This window comes from Semicossyphus pulcher, unplaced genomic scaffold (genome assembly GCF_022749685.1).
Source record: "Semicossyphus pulcher isolate SPU_LCO1_2020_fin unplaced genomic scaffold, fSemPul1.0.p SCAF_16, whole genome shotgun sequence".
NCBI lineage: Eukaryota > Metazoa > Chordata > Actinopteri > Labriformes > Labridae > Semicossyphus > Semicossyphus pulcher.
This window is the reverse complement of record NW_027211670.1, coordinates 8,755,586-8,768,579: the sequence shown is the minus strand read 5'-3', so window position 1 is coordinate 8,768,579 and position 12,994 is coordinate 8,755,586. Positions and strand designations below refer to the sequence as shown.

The window sequence follows — 12,994 nt, the reverse complement described above, 5'->3', positions numbered from 1 at the left end:
TTGCTTTTGGAATAAGTAGAATCATAAGCCAACATGTGCATATCTATACCTGTTCAGGGTCACGGAGGGCCTGGAGCCGATCCCAGCTGTCATTGGACGAGAGGCCTGGTACAACCTGGACTGATCTACAGTCAATCACAGGGCTGACACATAGACAGACAGACAACCTTTCACGCTCACATTCACACCTACGGGCAATTCAGAGTCACCAGTGAACCTAACGAGCATGTCTTTGGACTTAGGGAGGAAGCCAGAGTACTTAGGGACCGTTCAGACCTGGTATCAACATGTGGTTTTCCTGATCGGATCACAAGTGGACAGCCTTAACTCCAGATCTGAACGCTCCCAGGACGGATTGAAGACACATTCAGATCCGATCACTCATGCCACATACGGAGGTGGTCTGGGACGCATTTATCCACATACAGTACGTCTGGCAGTGTGAACGTACATGTGTCCTGGGCCACATTAAGCACCGCCCACTCTCCCCGTATCCACGGCGACATCACGGGGAGACCTCGCCTCTCACTCCTGTCTGATTTAATATTTGTCCGCTGTGAAGTCTCAGGCTTCATGATCGAACTAAGTTTTATATCACGTCGTCACTCTTGTCCGCGATCACCCGCTCCCTCCCTCTGTGCTCGTGCGCAGCAGCTCTCCCCCTCTCTGTGCTGCGAGTCTGCATTACACTTTCTTTCATATGATGTTTTACATTATATGATAAGCCTAATGAAGGAGACTGAGCCTCCGCGTTTATTTGCATACAGAGCGGGAAAGTGAGTTCCGATCACAGGTGGTCACTGAGGACGCATTCGAGGGGCTCGTTAATGCTAGGTGTGGCCTGTTGTGCTTAAAGCTGACCACTTGTGATCGGATCACCCAGGACAGATGCGTAATACCAAATGTGAACAGGGCCTTAGAGAGAACCCGCACATGCATCCTACGTCCGAACCAGGAACCTTCTTGCTGGTTTTGTGTGATTTGCTTGTTTTCTGCTTTGCTTTGCTTGGCTGTCAAAGCACGTGGTAAACTCTTGTTTTTAAAGGTGCTATATAAATTAAGTTAGTGTTATTATTATTAAATCTAAAAGGTGGGCTGCGTCCTGTATACCAGTGCGACCATGCGCCGTCATGATCGCCAGTGCAGAGGGTTTATAACAATAATCAAACCCTTTTAAATGATGGAATAATGTTTGAATAAGGAACCAGAGTTGTGTCGTGTACAGTCAGTGGTTATGTTTCAACATCTCTTGTTGTTTGTAGTTAAAATAAGCTTCAATCTTTTATCCCAAACTCCTGGTACGGGTCCAGGTACAGAGAATTAAAACTTCAGATGTCTGATTGAATTAGTTTTTTTCTGTTGATGATTGAATGATTTCAGGAAACAGTCGATGATGTTATATAACGATGATGATTTGGACTCACAAAAGCCGCAAAAGTCAAAAAGTCAAGCAGAATTTATATTAAAAGATCAATGTTCCTCTTTTTTTCATTGTTGATGCCATCCATCATTTATTGTTTCGCTGTCTGAGATGATTTTCATAACTCCTGTTGTGGCAGATGTTTGATCATTTATCACTGTGTTTGTGTATTTAGCAGCAGATTACACACACGTATAAACACACGCTCACACTGCAGGAGGACTGTGCAAACAGAAAGGAAATGACCTACTGTGCTATGACTGTAACATCTGGCAAGGATGAGAGCCCAGAGCATACATGCTCATGGGGGGGTAAAAGCACACAGCATAACTCACTCTTAATCTATGTGACCTATTCATGCTTTGTTACATCAGAGCAGGATGGAGGGAAAATGCAGATGTACAGCTTCTAGAGGATTTATGTATGAAAAAAAGATCAGATTAGGGCTGCTAGCTTGCTCTTGCTCTGTCCAAGAAAATCTGCCTAGCAGCAACTCTTTAGCTCACTACTGAAAACATTTTATTTGTATTTATTTTATACACATAAATCTGAAGTGTGAAAATATTAAGTTGCGGACAGTAGCACACTATTTAGTAACTTTGCCATTTTATAGTGCTGTCTGAATCTGAAAGTATCCCACAATGCATAATGAAAAGAAGTGTACAACAGATGGTCACTAACCTAGCACTATACACCAATCAGCAATAAAAACATAAAGACCACCTGCCTGTAAGTTGCGAGGTGGGGCCTCCATGGATCAGACCTGTTTGTCCAGCATATCCCACAGATGCTCAATTGGATTAAAATCTGGGGAATTTGGATGCCAAGTCAACACCTTGAACTCGTAATCGTGTTCCTCAAACCATTCCTGAAGCATGTTTGCAGTGTGGCAGGGCGCATTATCCTGCTGAAAGAGGCCACTGCCATAAGGGAATACCGTTTCCATGAAGGGGTGTACTTGGTCTGCAACGATGTTTAGGTAGGTGGTAACATCCACATGAATGGCAGGACCCAAGGTTTCCCAGCAGAACATTGCCCAAAGCATCACACTGCTTGCCTTCTTCCCATAGTGCATCCTGGTGCCATGTCTCCAAGTAACCGACGCACACACACCCGGCCATCCACATTATGTAAAAGAAAACATGATTCATCAGACCAGGCCCACCTTCTTCCATTGCTCAGTGGTCCAGTTCTGACACTCACATGCCCATTGTAGGCGCTTTCGGCGGTGGACAGGGGTCAGCATGGGCACCATGACCGGTCTGCGGCTATGCAGCCTCATACACAACAAACTGCGATGCTTTGTGTGTTCTGACACCTTTGAGTGGTCGCAAAGACTAGAAAAGCGCTATAGAAGTACAGTCCATTTACCATTTACCATTTACCTTTCTCTCAGAACCAGCATGACCTTTTTAGCAATTTGAGCTACAGTATCTCTTCTTTTGGATTGGACCGGACGGCAAGCGATCGCTCCCCAAGTGCGTCAGTGAGCCTTGGCATCCCATGACCCTGTCGGCGGTTCACTGGTTTTCCTTCCTTGGACCACTTTTGGTACTGCAGACCGGGAACACCCCACAAGAGCTGCAGTTTTGGAGATGCTTTGACCCAGTTGTCTAGCCATCACAATTGAGCCCTTGTCGAAGTCGCTCACATCCTCACACCTGCCCATTTTTTCTGCTTTGATGACAATTCACTTGCAGCGTAACATTTCCCACCCACTGACAGGTGCCATTGTAACGAGATAATCAATGTTATTCGCTTCATTTGACATTGGTGCATACCGCCATGCATTGCGCAGAAAGATGTTATTAACAACGCAGAGAAAATGACCAGAGTACTGTCTGAAACTATTTTTCATAAGTATATTCCTCTAGATATAACTCCCTAGTATTGAGTAGTACTTACCAATGTCAAATACAGGACCTCGGCCTTCACCTGAAACAGGCAATTTTCTTGAGGTTGCATGTGGTCAGTTCCCATGACTACAACTCACAAATGCACTGTCTTGAAAAACCCAAATAACCTTACAGTTAAAATGGACCCAGAGGTGCAGTTGAGTAGGCTGTAGTGCCTATTAGAGCAGAGCAATGTAAGCTTAATAAAGTTCAAATCCACCCGGACTGTCTGAGCTTTAATCTGCTGCTGAGTCTCAAACCAATTACCCAGGAAGTACACTGGTAATTGTCACTTTTACGGCACTTTCACTTGGAGAGTCAAGAGAATGACTCACCCCAATATACCATTGACCTGCCAAATAAAAGTATCTGAATGGAACAGAAATTCAGCCAAAGTAGCCAAGGATAGTCTGGTTTATATAGAGCCAAGATCAGCTTTTCACCAGCACAACACCAACACAATGCAGATGAGGACGTGGTTTATACTAAGTAGCATTAGACAGAGCAGTCTGTTAAAGCTCCAATGAACCCAGGCAAGGCCATCACAAGAATTTTGTCATCAGGCTTTCCCATCGTACAAGTACGTCATTTTGGGATTAAGGCCAGGCCGCAGCAGTATTTAAAAGGTTTCACTGGGAATTCAGTAAACTCCCTAAAAATCTCAGCACTGTCTATTTGTTTCCTGTGACACAGTAATTCTGCAATATTAACTTTGGTGAACTTTGACCCCTAATATCCCCCCACAGACCAATAGAAATCTTCCTTAACAGATCTGACCCTGATGGAGAGCTGGACAGTACAAAATAGAGGGAGCTGCTTTAGCCTATTGTCTATTTGGCAAAATTGGCTTTTATTAAAGAAATAATCTCAAAGATTTTTATTTAAATAAATGTCTGTTAAGTCACTATCTATCGTAATGAGGTAACACAATGGTGATTGAGCTTATGGCCCACTGATGAAAGCCTTTGCATTTACAGTTGTAGTATTATTACAGATGAGGTGTCTGTGGCGACATTCGTGCCTAGTTAGTGATGTGTTTTCCATCACCCAAGGATATGGTTAGGGTTAAATGCATCATTTAAATTAATGTCTAAACTTTTTAGCTACCAAGCTAAGCTAACAAGCTTAACAAGCGGAGCAAAAAAGGGACAACAGAAAAGACACTAAGGCTGCTTTCACACCTGAAGTCACCTCAACCCACCTAAGTTGTTACAATGTTGCATTGTGCCTCGAGTTTGGTTTGTGTTCACACGGCAGCTTTTATCCAGCAGACCAAAAGTTTTGAAGTGCGTGGAAACTGCTGTCTGATTGGTCAGAATCTCCATGTGGGGAAACTCCCTGAAGTAAACACAGAGAGAGAACAAAACAAGAGGTAAAGCAGACTTGAATGTTTTGTAGGTTTTTGTTTTCTATTTGGAAATAGACTGATACCCGTTTTTTCTGGCGGACCATGGTCTGGTGGTTTGGTCAGCTCCAGAATTCTCACCTGTCCAAACGAACCAGACTTTCGGAGTAAAGTCCAAAACCCTAAGAAAGTAGTTAGTAGTTAGTAGTTAGTCACAATACCTCTGGCGAAGCTCATCAGCCAGGCTAGCTTAGCTCAACAGCTACAGCAGTTCACCAAGCCTTTAGAGGACTTTTTTGCTTAAATGGTTTATTAGAGTTATTTATACATCGCAGAATACTAAAGCTATGTAACAGGTTGCATCCAAAATATTGATGCTGCGCTGCAAAAGCTCAGATGTGTCAATCATAATTCTGGCAAAAGCTTAAAAGAAAGTGTATAAACAAGAAAGAAAACCGAAAGAGAAAGAAGAAAGGAAGAACAGGGGAGGGGAAGAGGTTAAGAGAAAAAAGGAAGCCAGGCTAGAGATTAGATGTTTCCCTGCTTTACATAAAGATCCAGTGAAGCTTATTGACATGCAGTCATATTGGGTTTCAAATGACTGGGCTCCCCAGCCTCAAAGACCAGAACGAGGGAGCAGTGTCAGGACAAGTCTCGCCTCAGTGCCAATTGGACGCCTTTGTTATAATTTGTCTCGGCATGTCAGGAAATGTCACTATAGACCCAGAAGAGCCACGTTTTCTGGGAAGCATGACACAACAGCTCTCACTTGATATTGTTGTTGGTGTGATTGAGAGAGAGCGCTTTCTCCGCTTCGGAGAAATTCCCATCAAAATGGCAATTTCCTTCGATGTTACAAAGAACCTTTTGAACCGATTGGGAGCTTTACATGCTCATGACAATTTTTTCATCTTTGCCTGATGAATCACAGCCCACATGGAATAAAAAAAGAAGACGTGGTTGGATGTTAAACCCTTGTAGTTGACTCCCAATAAGACGATTTTGTAATGACAGTTACGTCCACGTCTTAGGCTTAGAGAATGAATACCTTTCTACCTTAGACGGCCATTCCTTCTGGGTGCAGATGACGTCATCGCAATATCACAGTCCAATCAGTGGTCAGCAGGAGCCTCTGTGTACTGACAGCAGGGCGATGTCATCTGGTGTACAGCGCAGGGATTACAGCCCCTAATCTGCCTCTCATGAAAACCCAACTAGAGAAAAAACAAGAGAGATCATGATCATGGAATAACAAATGGAACAAACGGCGGATGTTGGAAACAAGATGAAAGAGGAGGAGATTGATTTTGGACCGCACGGCATCTTTTCTTTTGCTGTTAGGAAAAAAAACCTCCAGGCATGTGTGTTCAGGTTTTGCATGTGGATATTCATGCTTTACTAAGTAAGTACATCTGAGTGCCTGTGCTCCTGTCGACACACACACACACACACACTGAGTTTAACCACCGCAGAATAAGCAAAGGATGTGGTTCTGGATAGTTCTGCTGAAGGTTTCTATTTGCAGGGGTGTGTTTATCCTCTGTGACCGTAAGAGAGCACACAGGCTTCCACGTGTGACCACCGAGAGACCAAAACACTGACACGGCCCGCTGACAGGCAAAAGGAATTAAAGTCAACTCTGTGTAGCTTTTCATTTGGCCGGTATGTGTTTGTATATTTAAAAAAAAGACAGTTTATTAACATATGTGAATCCCAGAAATGCAAATTGAGGACAGTGATTTAGTGTGACTTGTCTTTGCAAGGTCTCAGATTTGCTACCTGGTATATATTTAATCATTTTAATGTCATTATTGCATCTATGAAATACCTGAATGCAACCAAAGACAGCCACTAACATGACTGTAAGTTGCTGAAGACGGTTGCCTGATGGTGTACGTCCTCATCTTTAACAACCTACAGTCATGTCAGCGGCTGTCTACGTGTTAACATGCTACCATTTGATATGCGGCACTAAAACGGCACTCAAAGTACAGCTGAGGCTGATGGGAACAACAATACTTTTAGAAATATGGAAAGAGTTCATCCTCCGAGAACCATGGATATCTGTGTTGTTACTAAATCCATCCAAAAGCTACGTAGCAGCTAAAGGGCTGCACGGTGGAGCAGTGGTTAGCGCTGTCGCTTCTTAGCTAAAGAATCCCGGTGTAGCCCTTGGGTGTGGAGTTTGGATGTTCTCCCAGTGCATGCGTGGGTTCCCTCCGGGTACTCTGGCTTCCTCCTGCAGTCCAAAGACATGCTTGTTAGGTTCATTGGTGTCTGTCTCTGTGTGTCAGCCCTGTGATTGACTGGGGATCAGTCCAGGGTGTACCCCACCCTTGCCCAATGGCAGCAGGGATTGGTTCCATCCCTAGCCCCTACCCCCGACCTTGAACAGGATAAGCGGTGTGGATGGATGTGGCACTAACCCAAGTTATTTGGGTTCATCCTCTGGGGAACATAAATACCTTAAACAAATGTTATGGCAATCCGTGCAACAGAGATTTTGACAAACACAATAATAATGCCAATGAGAGGAAAGTCAAGGGGTCATCAAAGGCAGTAGGCATCTTCCTCTGGGGAGCATGAATGTCTGTACAAATCATTTATGTGTTCATCTGATTAATTTCAGTCTGGACCAATTTTGGCGATGGACAAACAATTGTCCTATCTCATGGCTCAAACTGTTGAATATAAGGCCAGCCTATGTGTTGTAGATTAGCCTCTACCTACCTAACCTTTTTCCTTGTCTTAAGTCGGAACTTAAAGTTTAGTATTAAAATAAGAATTTACATTAACTTATTACTATTGAATATATCAGCTATAATCCATAGCTTTCTCTAAAGCTACTTCCTGTATTCGGGAATTACGCTTTTTAAACAGAAAATGATGAGGTGTAGGAAGTTGAAAGAAGTAGAAGTAATCCGATATGAACTCTAAATTCCCCATTTTCCTCTGACATCAAAGAATCACAGTCAAATCCACTGTGTAACAGAGAAGTGCAAACATCCACACCCCCGCTAACCTCAGTGGATCAGTATGTGATGAACAAGCTGTGATGTGTTTGACAGCTTGTTGAGGTGCTGGGAGACACGTGCTCAGCTCATGCTCTACTTCTACCATCTATCGCTGACTAATTATTATTTGTCCATCACCCACCTTTTTACTGAGATACATGTTCACCCTTGTTCTGTAGGCTCTGCTGCACAGCATCCTGGGAAATGTAGGCTTTATAAACGGAAAAGGCCATTATGTACTATAAATGAGGCATCCAAACTGATTGTATATGATGAGTAAAAGAATACAAAGGGGGATTTTCCTGAAAGGCAGTAGTGCTACTGTGATGCATCACCGTCTGGAAGACTTTCTTTCAGCTCGTTAGACTCAGCTTTGGCAAGAAGTTTGGATATCGGCTCCAGCACGGCGTTTGATTGACGAGGTCATTGTTCGGCTGATGGCTTTGTGGCGAGAGACGGGAGCCTGTAATTTCGCTCACAGCCGTGAATCACAGAATGATTCACAGCTGAGATCTACAGGAGCTCCTCTCTGGTGGTCGCTCGTTACATCTCGCCAAAGCCTCATGCAGATGTCCCATTATCCAGTAATAATCCCCCCCCCCACTCCTGCTCAACGACTTCCTCTTGGCTCAAGCTGCAATCCGACATACTGACGTTTTTCGCAAATGAGTTGCTGCACAGAGAGAGACATTTCTGAAGTGGTCGGAGGAAATACATTTGGAAAGGACTGAGTGTGTGGATGGATGATAGGAAGAAGCAGACAGGCTATAAAACTTGGTTTATTCACCTCAACAAGGGCCTTAAGAGATATGCTTTTATCCTATTTGCCTTGGCCCATAACACCTGAAATAATGGACAGCTGTGGCTCTAGTCGGTCGTCTTTTAATCTTGAGGTTGGTAGTTAATTTCCTGATTGTTGCAGTCAACAAGTCAAAGTGTCCTTGGGCAAGACACTGAGCCCTAAATTGCTCCTGATGGCATAGCCATTGGTGCGTGAAGCATTTGCTCTGTCCTGATTGGAGATTGGTCATTAGTATGTGAATGTCTTAAAGTCGAGGTGAAATGAAAAATGCCATTTTAATCCTTTTAGATCACATCCCAGGTAATATTGTGCATCTATTTGACAATATAGGCCAAAAAAATACAATTTCTTCGTATTCTTATATCAAAATCCGATAATTTTTTCTTCCGGTAAAAATTAATTTCACGCGTGCTTACGTAAGTTAACACCAAACAATTTCAACCAATCAATCCGCAACATTTAGCCACAAAGCACCAAGAACGCTCGGTCAGTTAGCTAGCTACTGCGCTGTGGAGAACGTCTGTCTACGCCCACTTCTCAACGATCAAATCAAATCCCTCTAATGATATGTCCCGCCTGCACGTCCTGTTTCACTCGAAATGCGTCACAATACGGAAGCTAGATACTCTCGAAATGCCGTTTCAGCTCGACTTTAAAGGGTGAATGTGATATGTAATGTAAGAGCGCTTTAAGTGGTTGGAAGACTAAAAAAGAGGTATATAATTGCAGTTCATTCACCATTTAAAATGCCTTCAACAGTATAATTTACCATCAGTTTACGATATTGGCATCATCGTAAATGTCGGCTCTTATTAAGAGGGACTGTAGTACACAAAATATGATAACAGACCTTATCTTTATGGTTAAAAAGGACGTACATGCTTCAAACTATGGACAAAAAAAGGAAGCTAAGCAGCTAAGCTAGGCCCTTTAATGCAATACAAAAACAATGCTCCTCTTTATTTCCATGTCTTCAATAGGACACTCAGCTTTAGCCTCAATATGTTAGCATGCTATCCTACATACAGCCATCATGTATCTGTTGAAGACTCTTTTACAGGGTTCTTGATTCAAATAAGTCTGTGGGAGGAAACATTTGGAAGAATATCATGAAACTAACATTAGCTTAATTAGCTACCTAGCCAAAGCTGATAAATATGCTAGCTACAGTCGTCATTTAAGCTCTCAAAAAGTGTCTGCTTCTTTGTCTGTAGTCTGTCTAACATGAATGAGCCATTGTTTATGAAAACTAATGGATGACCCATGAGTGTGAGAGTGTTGAATATGCTAACGTTTTCATTGTTAGCTGCATTATGACTTTGTGCTGTGCTAGCTGGAGAGAACAGTCAGTTGGACTTTGTGTTGGCTGTCAAGGAGGATTTATATTCAAATATACATATATTGTTATGGTGGAATTCCAGTCTCAGCACTTTATACAGTTTATTGAGGAGTTATTCAGTGCATTATAAAACAGTATTGGTACAGTGAGGCAGCAGTCAAACGTGCTGAGTCTCTGAGTCCAGGCCTCACCTGCAGCTTTAAAATGCAAAAGTCAAGAGGAAAAGATGGTTGTTTATGTTGACTCATATTAAAGAGTATCACCGCTTACAGCCACGGTGGCTACTGGTCTGCTCACTGGAGTTCATAGTGATGGAGGGATGTCTCATTTAATCCCCTAAAACTTCCTCTGAAAATTGAAGCAGGAAACTCTCACTCTCACTCTCCAAATTCCTTCCTTTCCCCGGACAGGATGAGTGGAAAATCTGCGGCTTCCCTCTGTTCGTGTTTGTTCGATCTATCATGGTCTCTCTGTCGGGCTAGTTGCTGTTAAATGGCCTGCAGAACGCAACGGAATAATTTCCTCCTGGTCCGTCTGCTCTGTTCATTGAGAATTCCTGTCTGAGTACATGAAGGAAGTCTAACCTATGAGACTTCCAGCACCATCTTGTGGTGTTGAAGTATCGCTGCACTGCTGCCCTTTCAAATCACTAATGTATTGTCCACTCAGCAGAGGCTCCAGTGGCGCAATCGGTCAGCGCGCGGTACTTATAAGACAGTAACCAGCAGAGTGATGCCGAGGTTGTGAGTTCGAGCCTCACCTGGAGCAGCAGAGTTTTAGCATGAGTGAATAAAGATGACTCTGAAAAGCACACTGAGATTGAAAGCCTGACGTCTCGATGGTATAAGCCAGAAGTGTTATCACTGGAACACATTAAAGGGACATCATGTGATGCACTGAACACAGCAAACTGCCATTAAATTAAAAGAAAGAAAGCCACAGGGCCCTCTGGTCTGTACTAGTGTCAAGACATGACAGTGTTCACACATTTTTATCAGACTACAAAAAGTCACAAGAGCCATAAATGTAAATCCTAATAAGATGTGTGACTGAGAATACAAAGAACTCTTCAGATAAACTTCCAAGTGCTTGCTTTGTTAATATTTGGGGGTCTAAGGCCTTGGCCCTCATAAAGCTGCTATCTGCTTTTCAAAACAGAGACAAACAACATACAAGTCTTGGTGCGTTATGAAGAAGCAAAGTTATTCCAGGTCAACTTCCTGATGCAAAGACTTTAGTTATTGGGATTCAAGAAATCCCAGTGTGTTTATAGGACATTCTTCATGAGCTTTTGGAAATATTGATTAGACAGAACATCATGGACTAAAAGAAACATATTTGGGGAATAGAACAGAGTAGAGTTAAGCACAAACTACTGTCATTTCTAAGATACCTACAGGCTCCAGTGGCGCAATCGGTCAGCGCGCGGTACTTATAAGACAGTAACCTGCAGAGACATGCCGAGGTTGTGAGTTCGAGCCTCACCTGGAGCAGCAGAGTTTTAGCTTGGTCTGTCAATCATTTTAGCAGCACGTCATTTGAGGTAATGCACCTGTGAGATAAACACCTGAAGCAGAGTTCTTCTTCAGTCAGAAAAAAACAAATACACTGCCTCTGTGGTGGTGGTCTGGAGTTTACAAGCATTTAATTCAAACAGCTGTGTGACGTGCGTAAAAGTGATGCATGCATCACACAGTTGCAGGGACCTTTCAGCTCTAACCGAAGATCCATTTGGCACGAGTGTGAGGAGGAACTGTAAAGGAGGGTTGGAACGTGTTCAAAGAGATCATCCCTCATTTGGTGTTTAGATGATGGTTGTAGAGAACACTGTCTTTAATGTTGTTTCAAAGTCTCCTATAGTGATCAGATGAGTGATTCACATTACTGTTTAATCCTGTCAAACCATTCAGTGGCCCTCGTACCCTATGGATAAGAGCATTGTCACCCTGGATAGACCGCTACTGTCACAGTAGAAGTGTTTCATAACAGGATAAAGGTCATCAATCAGAACAATTATGTATTGATTTGCTGAGACTAGCGGACCCAAAGCAAAAGATTGAACTGAAGAAGCCTTTGAGAGGTGATACGTCTTTGAACTTCAACCAAGTCCAGAATCACCGTGACCTGGATGACCTTCACAGAGATGTGATCTAATATAAACTAGAGTTTACATCAATGTCTGTGTGACACTTTCGATGTGATAAATATGCCATGCATTTGTTTTTCAAAGCTAAAAGAGAAAGTAAAAGAGGAAAGCTGAAGTGTTTGGGCATTGATTCCCATTGAGCATGGAGCCCTTTAAGAACACTTCTATATTAGCTCCCTTGCACAAGCTCCAGTGGCGCAATCGGTCAGCGCGCGGTACTTATAAGACAGTAACCTGCAGAGTGATGCCGAGGTTGTGAGTTCGAGCCTCACCTGGAGCAGCTGAGTTTTAACCTGTCAATCGCTTGAAAAATCCCAAATAGATTGAGTCAGTGTGAGCGGCACAGGCGAAAAGATAGTTATCCTAAGCCTGGTCTGTGTTAATCTGGCTGTCAAACCCTGGAACATCCTAACAGCAGGGGAAGTGGTGCAGTAGAGTTGGTTCATGATCGTATCTGACATGAATGAGAGCTTGTTGAAGCACAACTACAGGCCGCAGTGTGTCTCTGCTGCTCCTTTAGTCATTTATTCTTTGTATCAAATCAAAGTGATTTTTGAGCAGACACAACATCTGGTTGTTTTCATTCAATATATAAGCTGACGCCATGCTGACGTGACATCTTCCTGTTGGCATGTCAAAGCATCAACTATTAATTTTACTGGTCAGGTTTACAATAAGGTCTTTATTTAATACTGTATATTCAAATGCACATCTGCTAGCATCTGCAATTAGAGTAGTTTAAGTTAGTTGTGAGAGGAAACTCTTGCTTTACTTCCAAAACACCACTAAATTATCTGCAATACACAGGCTCCAGTGGCGCAATCGGTCAGCGCGAGGTACTTATAAGACAGTGACCTGCAGAGTGATGCTGAGGTTGTGAGTTCGAGCCTCACCTGGAGCAGCTGAGTTTAACCTTGGCTGTCATTCTGGGAAAAATCATGCTGATATTGGAGGCGGCAAAGAGATAGTAATTCTACATAAATTAGAGAAGACAGCGCTTGACATTGTTTATAGCTAACAGACAGAACGCATG

At 43.0% G+C, this 12,994-nt stretch overlaps 4 non-coding genes across 4 annotated transcripts; all 4 read left to right on the top strand.

Annotated features, from left to right (window-relative positions):
* The first annotated feature begins 10,489 nt into the window (after positions 1 to 10,489).
* trnai-uau (transfer RNA isoleucine (anticodon UAU)) lies at positions 10,490 to 10,583 on the top strand. Its single transcript has 2 exons — positions 10,490 to 10,527; positions 10,548 to 10,583. It is a non-coding gene; the product is annotated as a tRNA-Ile (tRNA).
* A 631-nt stretch (positions 10,584 to 11,214) lies between these two features.
* On the top strand, positions 11,215 to 11,308 carry trnai-uau (transfer RNA isoleucine (anticodon UAU)). The gene is made up of 2 exons: positions 11,215 to 11,252; positions 11,273 to 11,308. It is a non-coding gene; the product is annotated as a tRNA-Ile (tRNA).
* Positions 11,309 to 12,147: 839 nt separating this feature from the next.
* On the top strand, positions 12,148 to 12,241 carry trnai-uau (transfer RNA isoleucine (anticodon UAU)). The gene is made up of 2 exons: positions 12,148 to 12,185; positions 12,206 to 12,241. It is a non-coding gene; the product is annotated as a tRNA-Ile (tRNA).
* Positions 12,242 to 12,768: 527 nt separating this feature from the next.
* trnai-uau (transfer RNA isoleucine (anticodon UAU)) lies at positions 12,769 to 12,862 on the top strand. The gene is made up of 2 exons: positions 12,769 to 12,806; positions 12,827 to 12,862. It is a non-coding gene; the product is annotated as a tRNA-Ile (tRNA).
* Positions 12,863 to 12,994: the final 132 nt, after the last annotated feature.